Source organism: Callithrix jacchus, chromosome 1, assembly GCF_049354715.1.
Source record: "Callithrix jacchus isolate 240 chromosome 1, calJac240_pri, whole genome shotgun sequence".
NCBI classification, from domain to species: Eukaryota; Metazoa; Chordata; class Mammalia; order Primates; family Cebidae; genus Callithrix; species Callithrix jacchus.
In genome coordinates this window covers 13,136,792-13,154,972 of record NC_133502.1, presented here as the reverse complement: position 1 = coordinate 13,154,972, position 18,181 = coordinate 13,136,792, and the positions used below count along the sequence as shown (strand labels likewise).

At 36.5% G+C, this 18,181-nt stretch overlaps 1 protein-coding gene across 1 annotated transcript in view; it reads right to left on the bottom strand.

The window, feature by feature from the left end:
- Positions 1-18,181, bottom strand: part of RAP2A (RAP2A, member of RAS oncogene family) — a 34,331-nt gene that overhangs the window by 4,698 nt on the left and 11,452 nt on the right. The gene's annotated exons all lie outside the window — the stretch shown is intronic.

Here is an 18,181-nt window from a genome sequence, read left to right as displayed (position 1 = left end):
CCCCAATTAGCTTTTTTGGTGTTATCTTTTTCTTCCTAACTAAAATAGGTATCTCTCAGTAAACATGTTTGGAAAAAGCTAAACTAACAAAAATAGTAAGTGATAAGAAAAGAACAAAGAAAAAAGCTCGTAAGTCATTTTGGTGCCTAAGACGATTGTGTCTACAATGGTTACTCCATGTAGCATAGGTCACAACAGACGTCAACACTGGTGCTGGCCTGCACATTGATTTACTATTCTCATTTATGTTTGTTCTATGAAAGGTAGCGAATATATTTTCACAAGACATTTTAAAAGGCCTTTGTGATTTTAGTATAAATCAGTGAGAGAGACAGAGAGAGAGAGAGAGAGAGAGAGAGAGAGAGAGAGAGAGAGAGTGAGTGTGTGTGTGTGTGTGTGTGTCTTCCCCTAAGGAGAATGTATTTCTGATTTAAAGGTGGTAAACAGCAAGACTGCATCTAAGTGATAACAAATGTGACTGGACACAGCTAATCTATCAGAAGACAAAACCACCCCATGGTCAAGCCTTTGAGGCAGGAGGCATAGACAATTTTTGTCATTCAGGAAACTGGATAATAGGCAGGTGGTTATTATTTGTTTGCTATGATACTTCCACAGATTTCGTCATGCTGTCAAGATGGTTCTCTCCACTCACCCTAAATTGTAAAGGAAATCAAATTCCCAAGTCTCGCTTTTTTCTTTGACACTGTATCAAATGAAGAATGGTCTCAACAAGAGGGTGCACACCAGGTAGTGTGCCGTTTGGCAATGTAAAACATGAAAACGACTTAAAAATGAGTGGAAGTAACAACATCAAAGGCAAACCTAGAATTTGGATATTATTTTGTAGGAAATGAATTTGGACAACTTCAATTCATATCAAAGGACTTTATATGAATTTACTATATACCACTGTACCTTATGATTTCGGGCCTTAGATCACACTGACAGCTCTGAACATAAGACACAGGATTTTTAACATCCTCTAGGATTCTTACATACAAACAATGTGTGTACCCCATAACCTCTGGGAGGGCAAGTGGCAGTGAGAATAAAGCTGCATTACAAAACACCATATATTTGCTACTTTGCATAGAAACCCTCTTGGTTGGCTATACAGGAAGCTTGATAGGGAGTGGACACTGCCAGCCATGTGAGGACAATGTCAGTTTCCAATTTGTTTTACTTGAAAAATATAATTGCATTTCATTTTTCTTATGAGAGTACATACATCACAGAGTGCTTTAAAATGCTCTGCTTGGCAGTGAAGTAACTTAAAAACATTAATATAATTAAGTAAAACTTATTGACTGAATTTAAGTTAAAAACAAATTTCAGTCTGTCTATGAATAATAAAAAGTGGGAATATGAATAATAAAAAGTGGGAAGACATCACTTTCTATTAGCTGAGATACATATTTTAAGGAATATTTTTAAGTTTAAATACAATATTATACCATGTTTTATATGTGAAATAAGTGTTATACTTAAGTGCAGGATCTACTAGAATATGTGGATTTTCAAAACTTGCAAAGATATCAAATTATTAACAGTTCTGTGAAAGATATCAAATTATTAACAGTTGTATTGATACACTATTTAAATCAAGAATTTGAATAAACTTAACAACAACCTGATTCTTAAAACAGTAAATAAAATATTGCAAACACAGTTCCACATGCAACAGCATTTAACAACTGGTAAATGTAGATGAAAATGCAGTCAGTATCAGAGAACCTGTTTATTACATCACTAACGTAACTGACACTGGGCTTTTCTAAAATCAAGCTAATAAAGACACTAGAGAAATCCACATTAATATTCTCAGAAGATTTTTAAACTGAGTAAGATGTTAAAAAAATGTGTACATTTCATAATACCAGACGGTGATAAATTTTGTCTTTCGTTCTGTTAAAATTTGGGACAGCAGAAAAGATTCTAAACTCTGAGTTGGAGGCTCCGCTTCCAGTTCTGCAAATGAGATCATTTCCTTTACATATCTGTATTTCATTTCTTTATCCGTAAAAAGGGAGAAGGAATATCTGTTCCCACTTAACACAAGGTTGCTGTAATGGTCAAATGAGATAAAACTGAAAAAAAATCAAGTACTAAATAAAAGCAGGGTGGTTGTTTCTTTCCTTTCCTAATTCTACTGATATGGCCTTGAGAGGCCACGAAGAGTGAAGGAGCTGGAGAAACTGATCAAAGAAGGTAAGGAGCTCCTGAGGGCAAACAGAATTGAGGGTGGAGCTGGGAAAAGAGGCAAAAAAGAGATGGAGTCAAAAACTGTAACAAAGCAGCCACCAGACACTAACCAGGGGCTCCTCCAATCCCTGCGCTGAACATCATGGAGACAGGGGCCCAGGAGAGCAGAAAAGTATTTTCAAACAGCGGGCACTTCGGAGAAAATCCTGGCCCCTGTGGAGAAGGCACTCTAAGAAGGCTTTGGGTTGGGGTGACAGAATAGGGTCCCATATGAAGGTAACATTTGGAGAAATCTGGATCCTTCATAAGAAAAATGGGTGAGAAGTTGAAGGGAAAGAAGCCAAGCCCCGTGTTGACAGTAGATGACTACACTGCACGAGGAAACTGGTGTTGCTATATGTTGTAGCAATATGGTGGGTTTAAAAAAAAAGCCCAAACAGACTAGGACTCCAGTCCCAAAACTGCCTCTAGCTAGTACTGTGAATTTAGAAGATTAACCTAATCTTGGTTTCCTGAGTTTCTTAAAGTATAAAATGAGCTGGACTGGGTAATTCCAAAGATGCTCTGAAGTTGAAAATCACAACAGACATGGTGGGTCACACCCACAATCAACACATATTATTGGCTAGGTTAATTGCTGAGTGCTTAGAATAACGTCTGATCAACACATATTACTGACTAGGTTAATTGCTGACTGTTCTAAGAATAATGTCCTACAAGCTGGTCTTTGAAGAGATACCAAAGTGTACATCGGGAATAAAGCCAAAAATGTTGGGGGAAATCTCATGAGATCTCACGGGGCCAAAACACAACCAGGAGGTTTCACTTCTACAAGTAGAGCAGCTACTGCCAGCATGCTCTGACTCAACAGCAGAACTCAAAAATGCACTCATGACCTAAGCAGTTCCATTTCACAGACAACATTGTTCAAACACAAATATTTGGGATGGTTTAACTACGTGAATACTGAAGGCTATGCTGAAAACTGCCTGATGTGGCATAAATAGCTAGTAATAATCAATGCATCATGTACTTACGCATCCACTCAACACATGTTTATATGCTAAGTGCTAGCCACCATTCTAGGCACTTACATCTATGGACAAAGCAAACAAAGATCTGTAGTCTCACAGTGCTTACAGTCTAGCAGAGGATATCAACAATAAACATAAGTCAATTCTAGGTTTACAAGAAAAGTGTTAAGTGCAATGGAAAAAAGATGAGGATCAGGTGGTGGGTATGGAGCACAAGTGTCACAATTTTAAATAAGATGATCACAGGCCTCGTTGGGAAAGTGGCGTATGAACAAAGATGGGAAGGGTCTCAGGGAGGCTGCTCCCTACCATGCAGGTTCTAGGGGAAGAGCATTCTCAGCAGGACATGCCCTAGACCATGCCTGAGCCAGCAAGCACATGCCTGTTGGTGCAGGGACCAGCTGTGGAATCCCTCTCTACAGCCTCCTGCAGGTCTCTGGCACTGGAAGAAATGTTTATTTGAGGCTAGACTTCAGGAATTTGGGTGCCAAAAGTGGCCTCAGAAGACAAATCTGGCACTTAAGAAAGAATAACTTAGAGGGCTGACTCTACTATTTAGGACGATGAGGCCCTTTGTTAGTGAGTGATGACAATGACTTTCATGTTCTAATTTCATTATCAGTTTGTGGGTTGCCTTCATTTTCCTCCTTTTCTATACACATCACTTGGACATGAAGCTAAAGACGCAAAATGCTAAAACTTTCAATGTATGTGTTACTGTTAACCTGATCATGAGGAAGATGCCATCTTGCCTACGTCTTAAACATCAGCAGATGTCTCACCAACTTCATCATATCTTCCTTAAAATTTCTTTAAGGGCATGACCAGGTCAGTGACTGATGCAGCTCAATAATTTTATTTCTGTGTATACAGTGTGGACAAACACTTTTTTATTGACAAGAATTTCTATATTGTTGACTATATTCATGAACATGATTACAAATGTATTAATAAATTAAACTAGTTCTTTTAAGCAGCTCTGCTTAATGGATTAATGAAACATCAGAAATACTGGCTGTAGCATCAGTTAGCTGTAGAATGTTAATGGGCTTCTCAGTGAGACAGCTTTGTAAAATATCAATAATTCAAAGGCATTTGATGTGTTTATCAAGTTTATTTTCCCTTCTCCTTTCTTGTAACTGTCCTGATATGTGTGTATGTATATGTATATGTATTTTATTCTGGTGGTGTCTGAACTTGGCTGACCATCAAAATAACTTGAGAATTTTTTTTTAAAGGTAGTGATTTCTGGGCCCTGTTCCAGAGCTAGTTAATCTAAATCTGTGGGATCAGGACCCAAGAGTCTATTAAAATATGTAATATGTCTGTATCTAGAAGCTCTGAAGATGGATTCTGAAGTTCAGCAGGGTTTAGGAATCACTGGCCTAATCTACTACTTTGTAACCCCAAACAATATTCTGTGTGTATGGTTTATGGTTCCACATGTGGCAAGTCCAGACTCGATTCTTTCTTCCCTTCATGTATTCACCAATGATAAACTGTAGACAGATACCACTACTGTCAGTCCTGTAACTTTACTTTTGAGGGTGCTGCACTGTAGCATATTAAAAGAAGGTCATATGTCATGTGAATTTTAACATGCTGTTATCTTCTTAGTGATAAGCAGGTTGAAATATAATTCTCTTTGAATTCAGTCATAAGAATCAGAAAGGCTTTTCTAAGTCCCCTCCTTCAACTATTTTTACCCAATGTTAAAATCGCCTACCAAGAGAGTCGCAAGGCAAAACGTCAAAAAAACTGATGCTTCTATTACTTCCATGATAAACTTACCAAATGGCTTTGTAGCTTATGTCTGAACATTTTTAGTGACGTGCAACTCATACCTAAAGGCAACCCATTTTGTTCTGTCAGTTCTGTTAAATGAGTTTAAAAGTTTACCTGTATATAAGGAACTGTGATCTGTAACACCCTGCCCATTCTTCTCATAGATTCTAGTTCTTTTACCCTTTAGAATGTAGAAATCTTTTCCCCAAAATGAATATAGGTCCCTTCTACTCTTGCTCAAATTAAGTAAGTCATGATTTAAAAAAAACAATGCCTGGCAATACTTAATAGGGAACAGAAAATCCCATTTTTAAATTCTTAATCTCTGTGAGAATGATCCCTTTAACTATTTTGATGTCTGTCCTTCCAAATTATTTTCCTATATATGTATCTCAATATAAGTATAGCTACAAACTTTTTTAAAAGGAGATTATACCAATTATATTTAGTAGCTTCAATTTCCACTTAATATTATAGAGCTTTCCATTTTGGTAAATAATATGTATCATATTAATGACTGGGTAGTATTCCATTTTACAGAACCTATATCATAATTTAATTATCTGTCCTCCATTAGTGTATATGAAGGCCCCCACCCCCATTTTTAGCTAACATAAACAGCAATCTGATGAACTATACCTAGATTTCTATCTCAAAGGGCATAAAGAATGTATATATTACATAATATATATATCACATATGTGTTTATATCTATAATATCTTTTATATACCCTTTGAGCCAGAAAAATCATATTCCTAGGTTAGTTCATCAAATTGCCGTATAAACTCAGACACACACAAAGTTTCAGTGAACATCCAGAAATTTATACTGAAACCAATAGTGCTTGAGAGTGCCTGTTTCCCTATCCACAGGATTGATATTTTTAATCTTTTAATAAAGTGTTATGGGAGTTTTAATAACGTGTTATGGGAGTTTTGAAGAAAGAGAACTGTATTGGTTAGGACTCTAAGGCTTCTACCACAGCTGCTAGCAAGAAACATCAATATTGCTTGTAAGGATGAAAAACATGAGCTAGGTAAGGCTGCCCTCTTCCTCCAACCTGACTTGTTTTGAAGCGACTAAATATTTCATCTTAAAAGGACATTACCGGTAATTTAGCTTGAATAATTAAAGAAAACCACAGTCCTTTGTTCTGATATTCTCTTGGTTTCAGAATGCATACTGAAGATGAACAGAGAGAAATGTGTAAATATAATGTAAAAACTAGGGAGAGTAATGATACCAAGAAGATATTCAAAGCTATTAGGAATAGCTTAATCAATAAAGTAATCTGCTTTCATAGAAACTGAATGTTGATATATCAGAACAGATTCCTAATACTTTGTTTGTGATGGACCAATTGATGATGGAAATGCAATTCACAGTCATTTTAAACGTTTTATTAAAAAAGCACTTGAGGACTTTACAGTTGCCAGGATAGCATAAGCCCATTAAAGTCCCTATCTCCTGCTGATTACAGATAAAAACTCAGGAGGAAATACAAAAAAACGATTACCAAAGAACTCTCTACTAAAGAGAAAAAAGCAGTTTGGGAAAGAGAACCAACACCTGAAGAAAGAGACCTACATGCAAGTGAGCTTCCTGGTTTTCCCTTCTTTTTTCTTGTGTCCTTGGGCTGAGTGAGGGTGGGCACTCAGTGGTGCACACAGACAACTGAACTCTGGGAGACAGTCTTTAACCAGAAGATCAGAGTAAAGGGGGCCCTCTGAGCTTGAGTATTAGTGTGGGCTTGAAAACCCTCACTTGTTTTTTTCCTTCTTATTTCACAGCTCAACTAGAGTGAGTGATAGCAGAGCTGGGGCAGTAGGCATTGCCAGTAGCTAAAGCTTCATTAGAAATCTGTCTGACTAGAGAAACTGGGAAAAGAGCACCATAAGTCCCAAAGAGGGTAGGAGAAATCCCTAGTGTATTTCCTTCTCTTTTTCTCTTTCCATTTTACCAGAAGATGACCCCAATTGCAAGAACCATGTGGCAGTGCAGAAAGCTAAAACTGAAACATCATGTTTCTGGCCAGACCAAAAATGGGCTCTTGTGGTCTAAAGAGTACAGGACGAATCCCAGATATCCTTCCAGAGAGGAGAAAGCTAGAGAAAAATATTCCCTAATTCTGTATATGAATCAACATTAGCTAATATGAACTGTGTATGAGTGGGAAGACTCAAGGCAGTGTAACAAAGGTTAAAGAACTGAACTACAATTTAAACCACTACCCATGTTTCAGACTAGCCACTGAGTGGTGTATATACAAGACAGCATAGGTAAAGACTTTGAAAATTGAACTGACATTAGAATCATCTTCCAAACAAGGAGAAAGTTTGTAGTTTGAACCTCAGTGGGTTGGCTATCAGCTATAAGAAAAAAAGAAATCTACATTCTCCAGAGGATTGTAATAGGACCCAGAGACTAAGCAACCTAATACTAAAAATACCCGACACAATATAAAATTACCAAACATGCAAAGACTCAGAAAAACTAATTCTCAAGGGTAAAAACTATCAATAGATGTCATATGACCTAGATGCTGAAATTGTCAGACTTTAAAGAAGCAATTATAACCATGCTCTATGAAGTAAAGGTAAACACTCTAAAAATGAACAGAAAAATAAAATGCTCTCAAAGTATAATAAAAAGAACCACATGAAAATTTGGGAACTGAAAATTATAATATCTAAGATAAAATATTCACTGGATGAGAAGACTGTACATGACAGAAGAATCAGTGAACTTAAAAACAGATCAACAGAAATGATCTAATTTGAAGAAAAGAGAAAAGATTGAAAAAAATCAAGCTACCAATGACCTTCTTCACAGAACTGGAAAAAACCACCTTAAACTTCATATGGAACCAAAAGAGAGCCCACATAACCAAGTCAATTCTAAGCAAAAAAAAACAAAAACAAAAAAACAAAGCAGGAGGCATCACACTATAAGACTTTAAACTATACTATAAGGCTACAGTAATCAAAACAGCATGGTACCAGTACCAAAACAGAGATACAGACCAATGGAACAGAACAGAGGCATCAGAGGCAACACCACACATCTACAACCATCCAATCTTTGACAAACCTGACAAAAACAAGCAATGGGGAAAGGATTCCCTGTTTAATAAATGGTACTGGGAAAACTGGCTAGCCATGTGCAGAAAGCAGAAACTGGACCCCTTCCTGACACCTTACACTAAAATTAACTCCAGATGGATTAAAGACTTAAACATAAGACCTAACACCATAAAAACCCTAGAAGATAATCTAGGCAAAACCATTCAGGACATAGGTGTAGACAAGGACTTCATGACCAAAACACCAAAAGCATTGGCAACAAAAGCCAAAATAGACAAATGGGACCTAATCAAACTCCACAGCTTCTGCACAGCAAAAGAAACAGTCATTAGAGTGAATCGGCAACCAACAGAATGGGAAAAAATTTTTGCAATCTACCCATCTGACAAAGGGCTGATATCCAGAATCTACAAAGAACTAAAACAGATTTACAAGAAAAAAACAAACAAGCCCATTCAAAAGTGGGCAAAGGATATGAACAGAGACACTTTACAAAAGAAGACATACATGAGGCCAACAAAGATATAAAAAATGCTCATCATCACTGGTCATTAGAGAAAGACAAATCAAAACTACATTGAGATATCACCGAGATATCACCTCATGCCAGTTAGAATGGCAATCATTAAAAAATCTGGAGACAACAGATGATGGAGAGGATGTGGAGAAATAGGAACACTTTTATACTGTTGGTGGGAGTGTAAATTAGTTCAACCATTGTGGAAGACAGTGTGGCGATTCCTCAAGGACCTAGACATAGAAATTCCATTTGACCCAGCAATCCCATTACTAGGTATATATCCAAAGGATTATAAATTGTTCTACTATAAGGACACATGCACACAAATGTTCATTGCAGCACTGTTTACAATAGCAAAGACCTGGAACCAACCCAAATGCCCATCGATGATAGATTGGACAGGGAAAATATGGCACATATACACCATGGAATATTATGCAGCCATCAAAAACAATGAGTTTGTGTCCTTTGTAGGGACATGGATGAACCTGGAAACCATCATTCTCAGCAAACTGACACAAGAACAGAAAATCAAATACCGCATGTTCTCACTCATAGGTGGGTGTTTAACAATGAGAACACATGGACACAGGGAGGGGTGCATCACACACTGGGTTCTGTAGGGGGAAATAGAGGAGGGACAGCGGGGAGTGGGGAGTTGGGGAGAGATAGCATAGGGAGAAATGCCAAATATAGGTGATGGGGAGGAAGAGAGCACATGTTCTTCACATGTACTCCAAAACCTAAAATGCAATAAAAAAGAATTGAGAGAAAAAAAAGAAAAAATAAATGAGCAGAACTATGTTTAGGTACAGTGTAATCAAATCACTTAGAACTAGAGATAAAGATAAAATCTTGAAAGCAGCCAAAGAAAACAAATGCATTATATACAGGAGAACAAACAAAATGACTGAAAATTTCTCATCAGAAACCACAGATGCCAGAAGATAGCAGAAAAATCTTTACAATACTAAATGAAAAAAACAAAAAACCCTGTCAATACAGAATACTGTATCAGCAAAATATCCTTCACAACTAAAGGAAAATAATATTCTCAAGTGAAGGAAAGCTAAGAAAATTTATCACTAGCAAATCTATTGTAAAAGAAATACTACAGAAAATTCCTTGGGCTGAAGGAAAATGGTATCAAGGCAATCTTGCAATTTTAGGAATGAGGAAAGAAAAACAGAAATAGTAAATACTATGTAAATATAAGATTTTTCCCTCAAGTTCTTTACAATATGTATAAACATACAAAAAATTATAACATGGTCCTTTTGGGGGTTTTGATAAAGTAGATGTAACACATACAAAAACTCTGGAAAGCAGAGATCTACATGGTTGTGAGCTCTTTACATGTTACTCTAAGTAGTACAATCCAAACTCTAAGTAGACTGTGAAAGGTTAGGAATTTATATTGTAACACCTAGAACAACCATTTAAAAAAATATAAAGGACAACAGATAAAATGGAATGCAACAAATTACACATAATCCAAAAGAAGGCAGAAGAGGGGGAAGAGAAAAGAAAAAAAGCAAGTGGAAAAAACAGAAAACAAGCAGTAAAATCATGGGCCTAATTGTAGCATATTAGTAATCACACTAAATGTAAGTTTAAACACATGAATAAAAAGATTTTCTGACTGAATTTGTAAAAAAAAGACCTATATATATATGTTGTTAAGAGGAAATCCACTTTAAAAAATAAATAAGTTAAAAGTGAAAGGACAGAAAAAGATATACCATGTAAACAGTAACCAAATTAAGAGTTCATTAAAATTAAAATTTTTGCTCTGTGAAAGACTTGAGAGGATAAAAGGACAAACTACAGACTTGGAGAAACTTTTCAAAACATCTATCTGACAAAAGACTAGTATCTAGGAATTATAAAGATCTCTCAAAACTCAATAGTAAAAACAAACTATCCAATTAGAAAATGGACAAAAGCCATGAATAGACATTTCACTGAAGAGGATGTAGACGGCAAATAAGCACTTGAAAAGATGTAAACATCATTTGCTATTATCATAGTAGCTAAAATAAAAAATAGTGACAACACCAAAATGCTGGTGAGGATGCAAAGAAACCAGATACATTGCTGCTGGAATGTCAAATTAGCTACTTTAGAGAAGAGTATGGCAGCATAAAATTAACCATGTAATTATCATGAGTGAAAAACTGTACCCTTGGGCATTTAACCCAGAAGACTTATGATCACATGAAAACCTGTACACAAATGTTTATGGGTAAAAATCAGAAACAACGATGATGCCCTTCTTCAAGTAAATGGTTAAACCAACTGCAGTAAATCCGTATCAGTCATACTACTCAGCAATAATAAGGAATGACCTATGATACACACCACACCTTGGATGAATCTCCAGGGAGTTTGGCTGAGTGAAAAGGGCCAATCACAACAGGTTACATATTGTATGATTTTACTTAATATAACATTCTTGAAGTGGCAAAATTACAGAAAAGAGAACAGACCAATGGTTGACAGGGACAAAGGATAGGGAAGGGGAATGGAGGGAAGGAGAGGAGTGTGACTATAAGGCAACATGGGAGTTTCTGCAGTGATGGAAATGTTCTGTATCAAGGTCAATATTCTGTTTGTGATATTGTACTACAATTCTGCAAGATGTTACCCCACTGGGGAAAACCGGGTAAAGAGTGCATGGAATTGATCATTTCATAAAACTGCATGTGAATCTGTAATTATAAAAGGCTAATTTAAAAATTACATACGTAATTTATGCTTTATAAAATTTAAAGGAATATTTAAGTACAAAAAAGGAAACTAAGTACAATTAAGTTCCCAGACGGTGCAAAAGGCAAAGAAAAAAAGACCAAACAAAAACTATAAACATAACTTATAAAGAGTTTTAAAATGTAAGGGTTATGGATACCAGGTTAATCTACACATAGAATTCAAACATAGTAAAATTAGAAAACAATTAGAAAATCATTTAAAACAAACCATTTACAGTAGCACCAAATAATAGCAAATACTGAAAATAATCTAGTCAAAGATGTAAAAGACCTTTACAACAAAAATTACAAAACAGTGCTTATAGAAATATAAAAATAATAAATAAAATGAAAGATATAGGATATTTACTGACTGGAATAATATTGTAAAGTTTACAATATTATTAACACATAATTTCTCCACAAACTGACTTATGGATTTTATACAATCCCAATCGAAATGCCAGAAGGTTGGGGTGGGTGGGTGTGTGTGTGTGTGAGACTGAGTCTTGAAAATGTAAAGGATTCTACAGAAATGCAGAATACCTAGAAGAGCCAAAGCAAATCTGAAGAACAAAGCCGGAGGATTAGACACCAGATATCCATACTTACTATAAAGCTACAAAAATTAAGACTGTGGTTTAGGCATAAGAAGAGAGAAATGCAAAAATAGGACAGAATAGAGAGCCCAGAAACAGACTCACACAGATAGATTTGCCTGACTTATGACAAAGGTACACCTACAGTTCACTGGGGAAATGGTCCTCTATATCAATGATGCTGGGTCAACTGAACAGCCACCTGCAAAACAAAACAAACAAATCCCTTTGCCCCCATCTCATACTACCTGTACAAACTAATTAGAGATGGATCACACAACTGAAGTTAGGTTATAATACTTCTAGAAGTAAATATGCAAAATGGATCTTCAGAACCTTGAGGTAAAGAAAGATACATTAAACAGGACACAACAGGGAACCATAAAAAGATTTTAAAATTTTGAGTTCATTAAAATTAATAATTTATGCTCATTAAAAGAAACTAGGTGAGTGAAAACGTAAGTCAAAGACTGGGGAAAAGTATGTGCAATATATACATCTAATAAAGAACTTGTATCTAGAATGTATAAAGAATTTCTACAAAGTATGAAAAAAAGATAATCCAATGCTTAAAACAGGCAAAAGACCTGACTGGGTATTTCTCCAAAGAAAATACCCAAATGGCCAGAAAGCATATGAAAAGGTACTCCACATGATTATATACCAAGAAAACAAAAACGAAAATCACAATGAGATTCCTAGAATCCTATCATATTGGCTAAAATTAAAAAGACTGACATGATCAAATGTTAGTCAGGAAGTGGAATAATTGTAACTTGCTAATTACCAGAGTAACCAGTTGATTACAACTACTTTGAAAAATCGGTTGGTAGTATACATTAGTACTGAACAAAAGTACTTATAATTCAATAATACTACATCAAGAGAAAGTACACACATAGTCATCAAAAGATATATACTAGAATGTTCTTAGTAGCACCATTCAGAATAACCCCCACCTAGAAACCATCCAGATGCCCCATCAACAGAACAAATAATCCTGGTATGCAAGGGGCATCCTGCACCTCAATTAAAGAGAATTAACTACTGCTCCATGCAACAACACGGATGAATCCCACAGAGGATGCTGAATGATGGAAGCCAGAAGTTCAATACTAGGCACGGCTCACTTATGGTGGTCTCTGAGTATGAAAGTGGCTGAAATGGAACATGAGGCAGCCTGCTTTGTTGCCTGAAATGTCTGTCCATCTTCATCTGGGATTTGGGTACATGGTGTACACATCACAGCTGTATACCTACAATTTGTGCACTTTATTGCATAAAAATTATACCTCAATTAAAGAAAAATCAGTAAGATAATACACAATTTCCTCATTAAAAGAGGAAAAGTAAAATAACCTTCAAGACAAATTGCATGTACATGCATGTTGGTTCTGTGTTTACATCATAGAAGGCGTATCATTAAGTTGATGACAGTGAGTTTATTACTCAGCAGAATATCACTAACCAATTTTAAGCTTCTGTATAATGCAATACTGCTTAATTTATATCCAAAACTGGCTAAAGACCAAAAGAATTAACGAATATTAACACTGAAATACATGTTATTAGAAATAAAACAATAATTCTAAATATTTTCTTCACTATTAGATCTATATATTGCATCCAACTGACCACAATGCTCTTTGGGCATATCAAGATGTCATAGTACCTCAAAAAATTCATGTTAAGGAAAAGGAATATAATAACTACATTTAATGTGGCTTTTTATTAGAAATGGAGATTCTCCTAATTATAAAGTGCCAGTAATGTGTTATTTGTGAGGAAGTGTTTACAACTAGAAGCCCCAAACCTTATCATTTAGGAACCAAATGCAAAAAACCTATCTGATTAAACCAATTGATTTTTATTTTTTAAACCATAACATCCAAGTCATGCAAAATAAGGTGGAGGAAAGTGGCTGTTGATCTATATTTGATACATGAATGTGTAGCTAGAATGTAGATTTTCATAAAAAATATATCATTTAAAAATCTGTCAACAAAGCATGCTTTTTACATAATTTAAAAGTAAGGAAAACTCAAGCTTGGGCAAATAAATGGAGAACACATAGCTTTCATCTATCAAAGGGGAAAAGGCATTCAGACACACAACATCCATTTCATCTTCAGTGAGAACTGAAATCTGAAACCTGTGCATTAAAAAACAGGCCTGACTATTGTACTTGAAAAGATTAAATTGAGTCAATTAGGAATAGGCAAGTTATTTGAACTGCTACTTAAATTTACATCTGGATTAAATTATAGTATCTTTCAGCACCCCTCATTTTCAGAATATTTGGCAAAATGTTTATGAATGAAAATTCAGTACACAAAGTTCAATTATGACTACCTTTTTAAAGCTACCTCTGAATGAAGAAGACTTAAATAAAGATGCTTCAGAGCTATGAAGAACTCAGATTTTTAGGAACTTTTAAGTTATGAACAGAAGAATATTCTGCGAGATTTTTCTATTGTTGTAATAAGACCTTAGAATATTTCCAATTTTAAATCACTCAGTACACATAATACTAAATTTAAAAACCCAAAACACAGGATCTCTGTAATACAGGTTTCTAGAAAACTCAGGTGATGAGACCAACAGAATTAGCATTTCTTCTCCCCAGCAATAAACAACACAGAAGAGGAAGAGGAGCACATTCATTATTCATGGCATGTTGTAACTGGTTGGTTCAACTCGCATGAGATAGACTGGTGATGCCTATTAAAAAGGTCTTTTCACCTGAATCAGGAGAAATAACATGTGACATGGAAAAAAACAATAAAACAAATGCACAATGAAGAAAAGAGCTGAAAACTGTCATTGTTGGCAGAGGTTATGGTAATCAACAGCAGCCAGTGGAGAATGAAGCGTTGCATTTTGTCAGGGTTCAAGCCGACACTGAAATGAAGGAAGTCAGAAACCGATAGTTCTAAGAATTCACTGTGGGGCAGCGAAAGGGAGAGGGGATGGTAAGCAACAAAGTGTCCCATAGTCTTTTAGCATGATCAGGTATAATGAGAGGCTGCATTCTAGTCCAGTAGTGATTACAGGGATAGACAGAGCAGAAATTACTGGATATGAGGAAATCTGTCCTGTCATTTTTACTCCCACTACAAAAACCCTTTCATTTCCAAAATAACTCAAACCTGAGACACTGCAACAGTCTCCTAACTGGTTTCACCTCCAATTTATCACCCTTCTACTCTCTACTATGCTACTTCCATAATAATTATCTTAAAACACTGCTTTTTCAGTCATTCCCCAACCACTATCCTATAAAAATACGTAGTGGATCTACAATGACTAAAGGACTATCTGTAAGCAGACAAGGAGGGTTTCCAGGGTTTATAAGAATTTCATCAACTTGAGCAATCAACCTCTTATACAGCCTCCTGCCCTGCAACCCAAGTGGAATGTGGTCACCTTGTCAGTCTAAACTATCTCCTGAAAGAAACCTGCAACTTACCATGCTAACATCCTCACCGTGGGAGGCGCTACAGTTTCATTACCATAACATGCGACCTGTCTGCTGGCATGATGGCTCACTGCATCTGTGCATCTGGGATCCCTCTTCCATATTCAAAGCTGCACCCTTCTCCCCTCTCCACTGCCCCGTAAAACCCTGTCACTTTTCCTTAGGGAGGCACTGCCTTGGAGAATCCGCCCAATGTCCTACTTACTAGCACCAAGTAATAAAACTCATATTGATCAAAACCTACATTCTCATGGGGAGTTGTTTGTTACTTATCAAGTGAATTAACCTGGGTTTTTTTTGGGTAAATAATTTCTAGATTAAAAGTCCAGGCCAATTGCAATTTGGTCACTGGCGAAAATTAAGATGAAGTGTACCACAAGGGAGAGAGAAAGCAAGATCTAGACGAGAGGACCTAGAAGTAAGTCCCAGCTCTGCCTCCTTGGATATGTCATGAGCTTTCCGAGCCTCAGGTTCCTTATTTGTGAAACAGAAATATTAATATTGATACTTAGGCATTATGTTAAGGAAGATGATAGTGATGACTTTACTAACTAGCATCTGTTAAGACACCACACTAAGCCGTTTATGTGAATTAATCAGGTACTGTGGACACTGTAAAATACAAGAGAAATGAGAATTACCCTTTTCTAAGTTCTCTCAAATCATCTGTTAGTAAGACAGTTCTAGAACCTTAATGGTGATATAGAATCTTGTGGTGATATAACTGCAAAAATGTACAAAAACTGTTATTTAGTGTTTTATCTCCTATCTCTGGCTTCCATTCCTCTGGCCAAGGATGGCCAAAACTAATCATCTAGTCTGAAAATCATTAATTCTTGTAGAAAGATTTGAGAAAAACAGGATAGATCCCTTTCCCTCTAATGTGTAATACCTTCTTTTCCAAACAGAAGTAGCTTTCTTTATTCTATTCATCTTCCTGCTGTAAATACTGCTAAGTCAAGTCACTTGCTGTGAACCAGGGCTCTGAAGGCCTAGTTAAGACAAGGTGGGATAATAAAAAAAGAAAAAAAACCAACAACTCTGAGTAGTATAAGGAGTTGTGAGCTAAAGTCTTGTTTTGCCTGAAGCCAGCTGCGCTACCTTTGAAGTTACATCTGGGACCTGAGGAAGGCAGAGGCCATGAATGTTTTATGTGCAGCTGCATCCCCGGTGCTGGAATCAGTTCCTGACGCTTACAGACAAAGCAGAATGAGATAATGAAGTGATGGGTTTCAAATCTGACAGTTTTTTCATGTGTCTGGAGTAACAAAAATGTCATGAAATCAATGCAAACATGTCCATGGCCACAAGGCTAAAAACGCATTTTTGGATGTACACTATCTAAAATGCTTTATTATTTTTCTTTATCATGCCTTGCATTAGACACTGAAAGACTTAAATTGATTTGATGCACAAGGAGTCTCCAGAGATCGGGGGGCTAGAGGGAAACTGTCAAAATACAGAATGCAGGAATCTTATACATTCAACAAGTATTTACTAGCTATTTTCTGTGTCAGCACCGGATATCAAAATTGTAGCAGAGCATCATCAAATAATGGACTCTTTGTTAACAGAAATTAGATGGTATATATCTATTACTTTTATAAACAATACACCCTGTGAGTAGAGTGAAGGGGGAGAAGGCAATACAGACTATAAATATAAACAGTTGCAAACGGCACACACATACATCTGGATTTTCTGCTGAAAGTAAGCCATAATACCCTATATTCTTAATAAAATTAAACGTGATCTTCAAAGTATAGTTAATCATGCATAGGTGGGAGTGGCCAAATGACATCAGGCAGATCAATTGCAAGGGCAGTTGGTAGGTACTCCATAAATTTGCCACATTTTAAGAGTTAAGATTTATTCAATCATCTTCAATAAATATTTTTTAAGATCTTCACAAGGAAATCCAAAGGATCAGCAGTACTCTTACCAAAATAATTTCTAAAATAACAGGTTTATCTAAAAATATGTTATTGTTCCAGATAACTACTGCTGCATAAAACTATCCCAAAACGTAGGAGCTTAAAATAACCATTTTACTATATTGCATGATGCCGTGGGTCAAGAATTTGGGCAGAACTCAGCTGGGCAGTTCTTCTGCTCTACATCATATTGACTGGGGTCACTCAGAGGTCTTTAGTTATAGAGGGCAGGGCTGGGCTGGAGAGTCAAAGACCTGGCATGTTGGGAGGAATGGCTGGAAGGGAGCTCCTTCCTCCTTTCAATCTAGCCTCCAGGCGTCTCTGTGAATTTTCCAGCAGCATAGCTGGACTTCCTATGTGGTAGCTCAGGGCTTCAAGAAACCAAGGTGGAAGCTGTTAGTCTTCTCTGAGATTAGGCCCGAAATTGGCTTAGTATTACTTTCACCATATTGTACTGATCAATGCAGTAACAGGTCAGCACAGACTCAAAGAAAGAGGAAATATCCTACTTCTCAATGGAAGTTGTGTCAAAGAATCTGCTGCCATCTTTCTTTTTTTTTGAGACGGAGTTTCGCTCTTGTTACCCAGGCTGGAGTGCAATGGCGCAATCTCGGCTCACCGCAACCTCCGCCTCCTGGGTTCAGGCAATTCTCCTGCCTCAGCCTCCTGAGTAGCTGGGATTACAGGCGCGCGTCACCATGCCCAGCTAAGTTTTTGTATTTTTAGTAGAGATGGGGTTTCACCATGTTGACCAGGATGGTCTCGATCTCTTGACCTCGTGATCCATCAGCC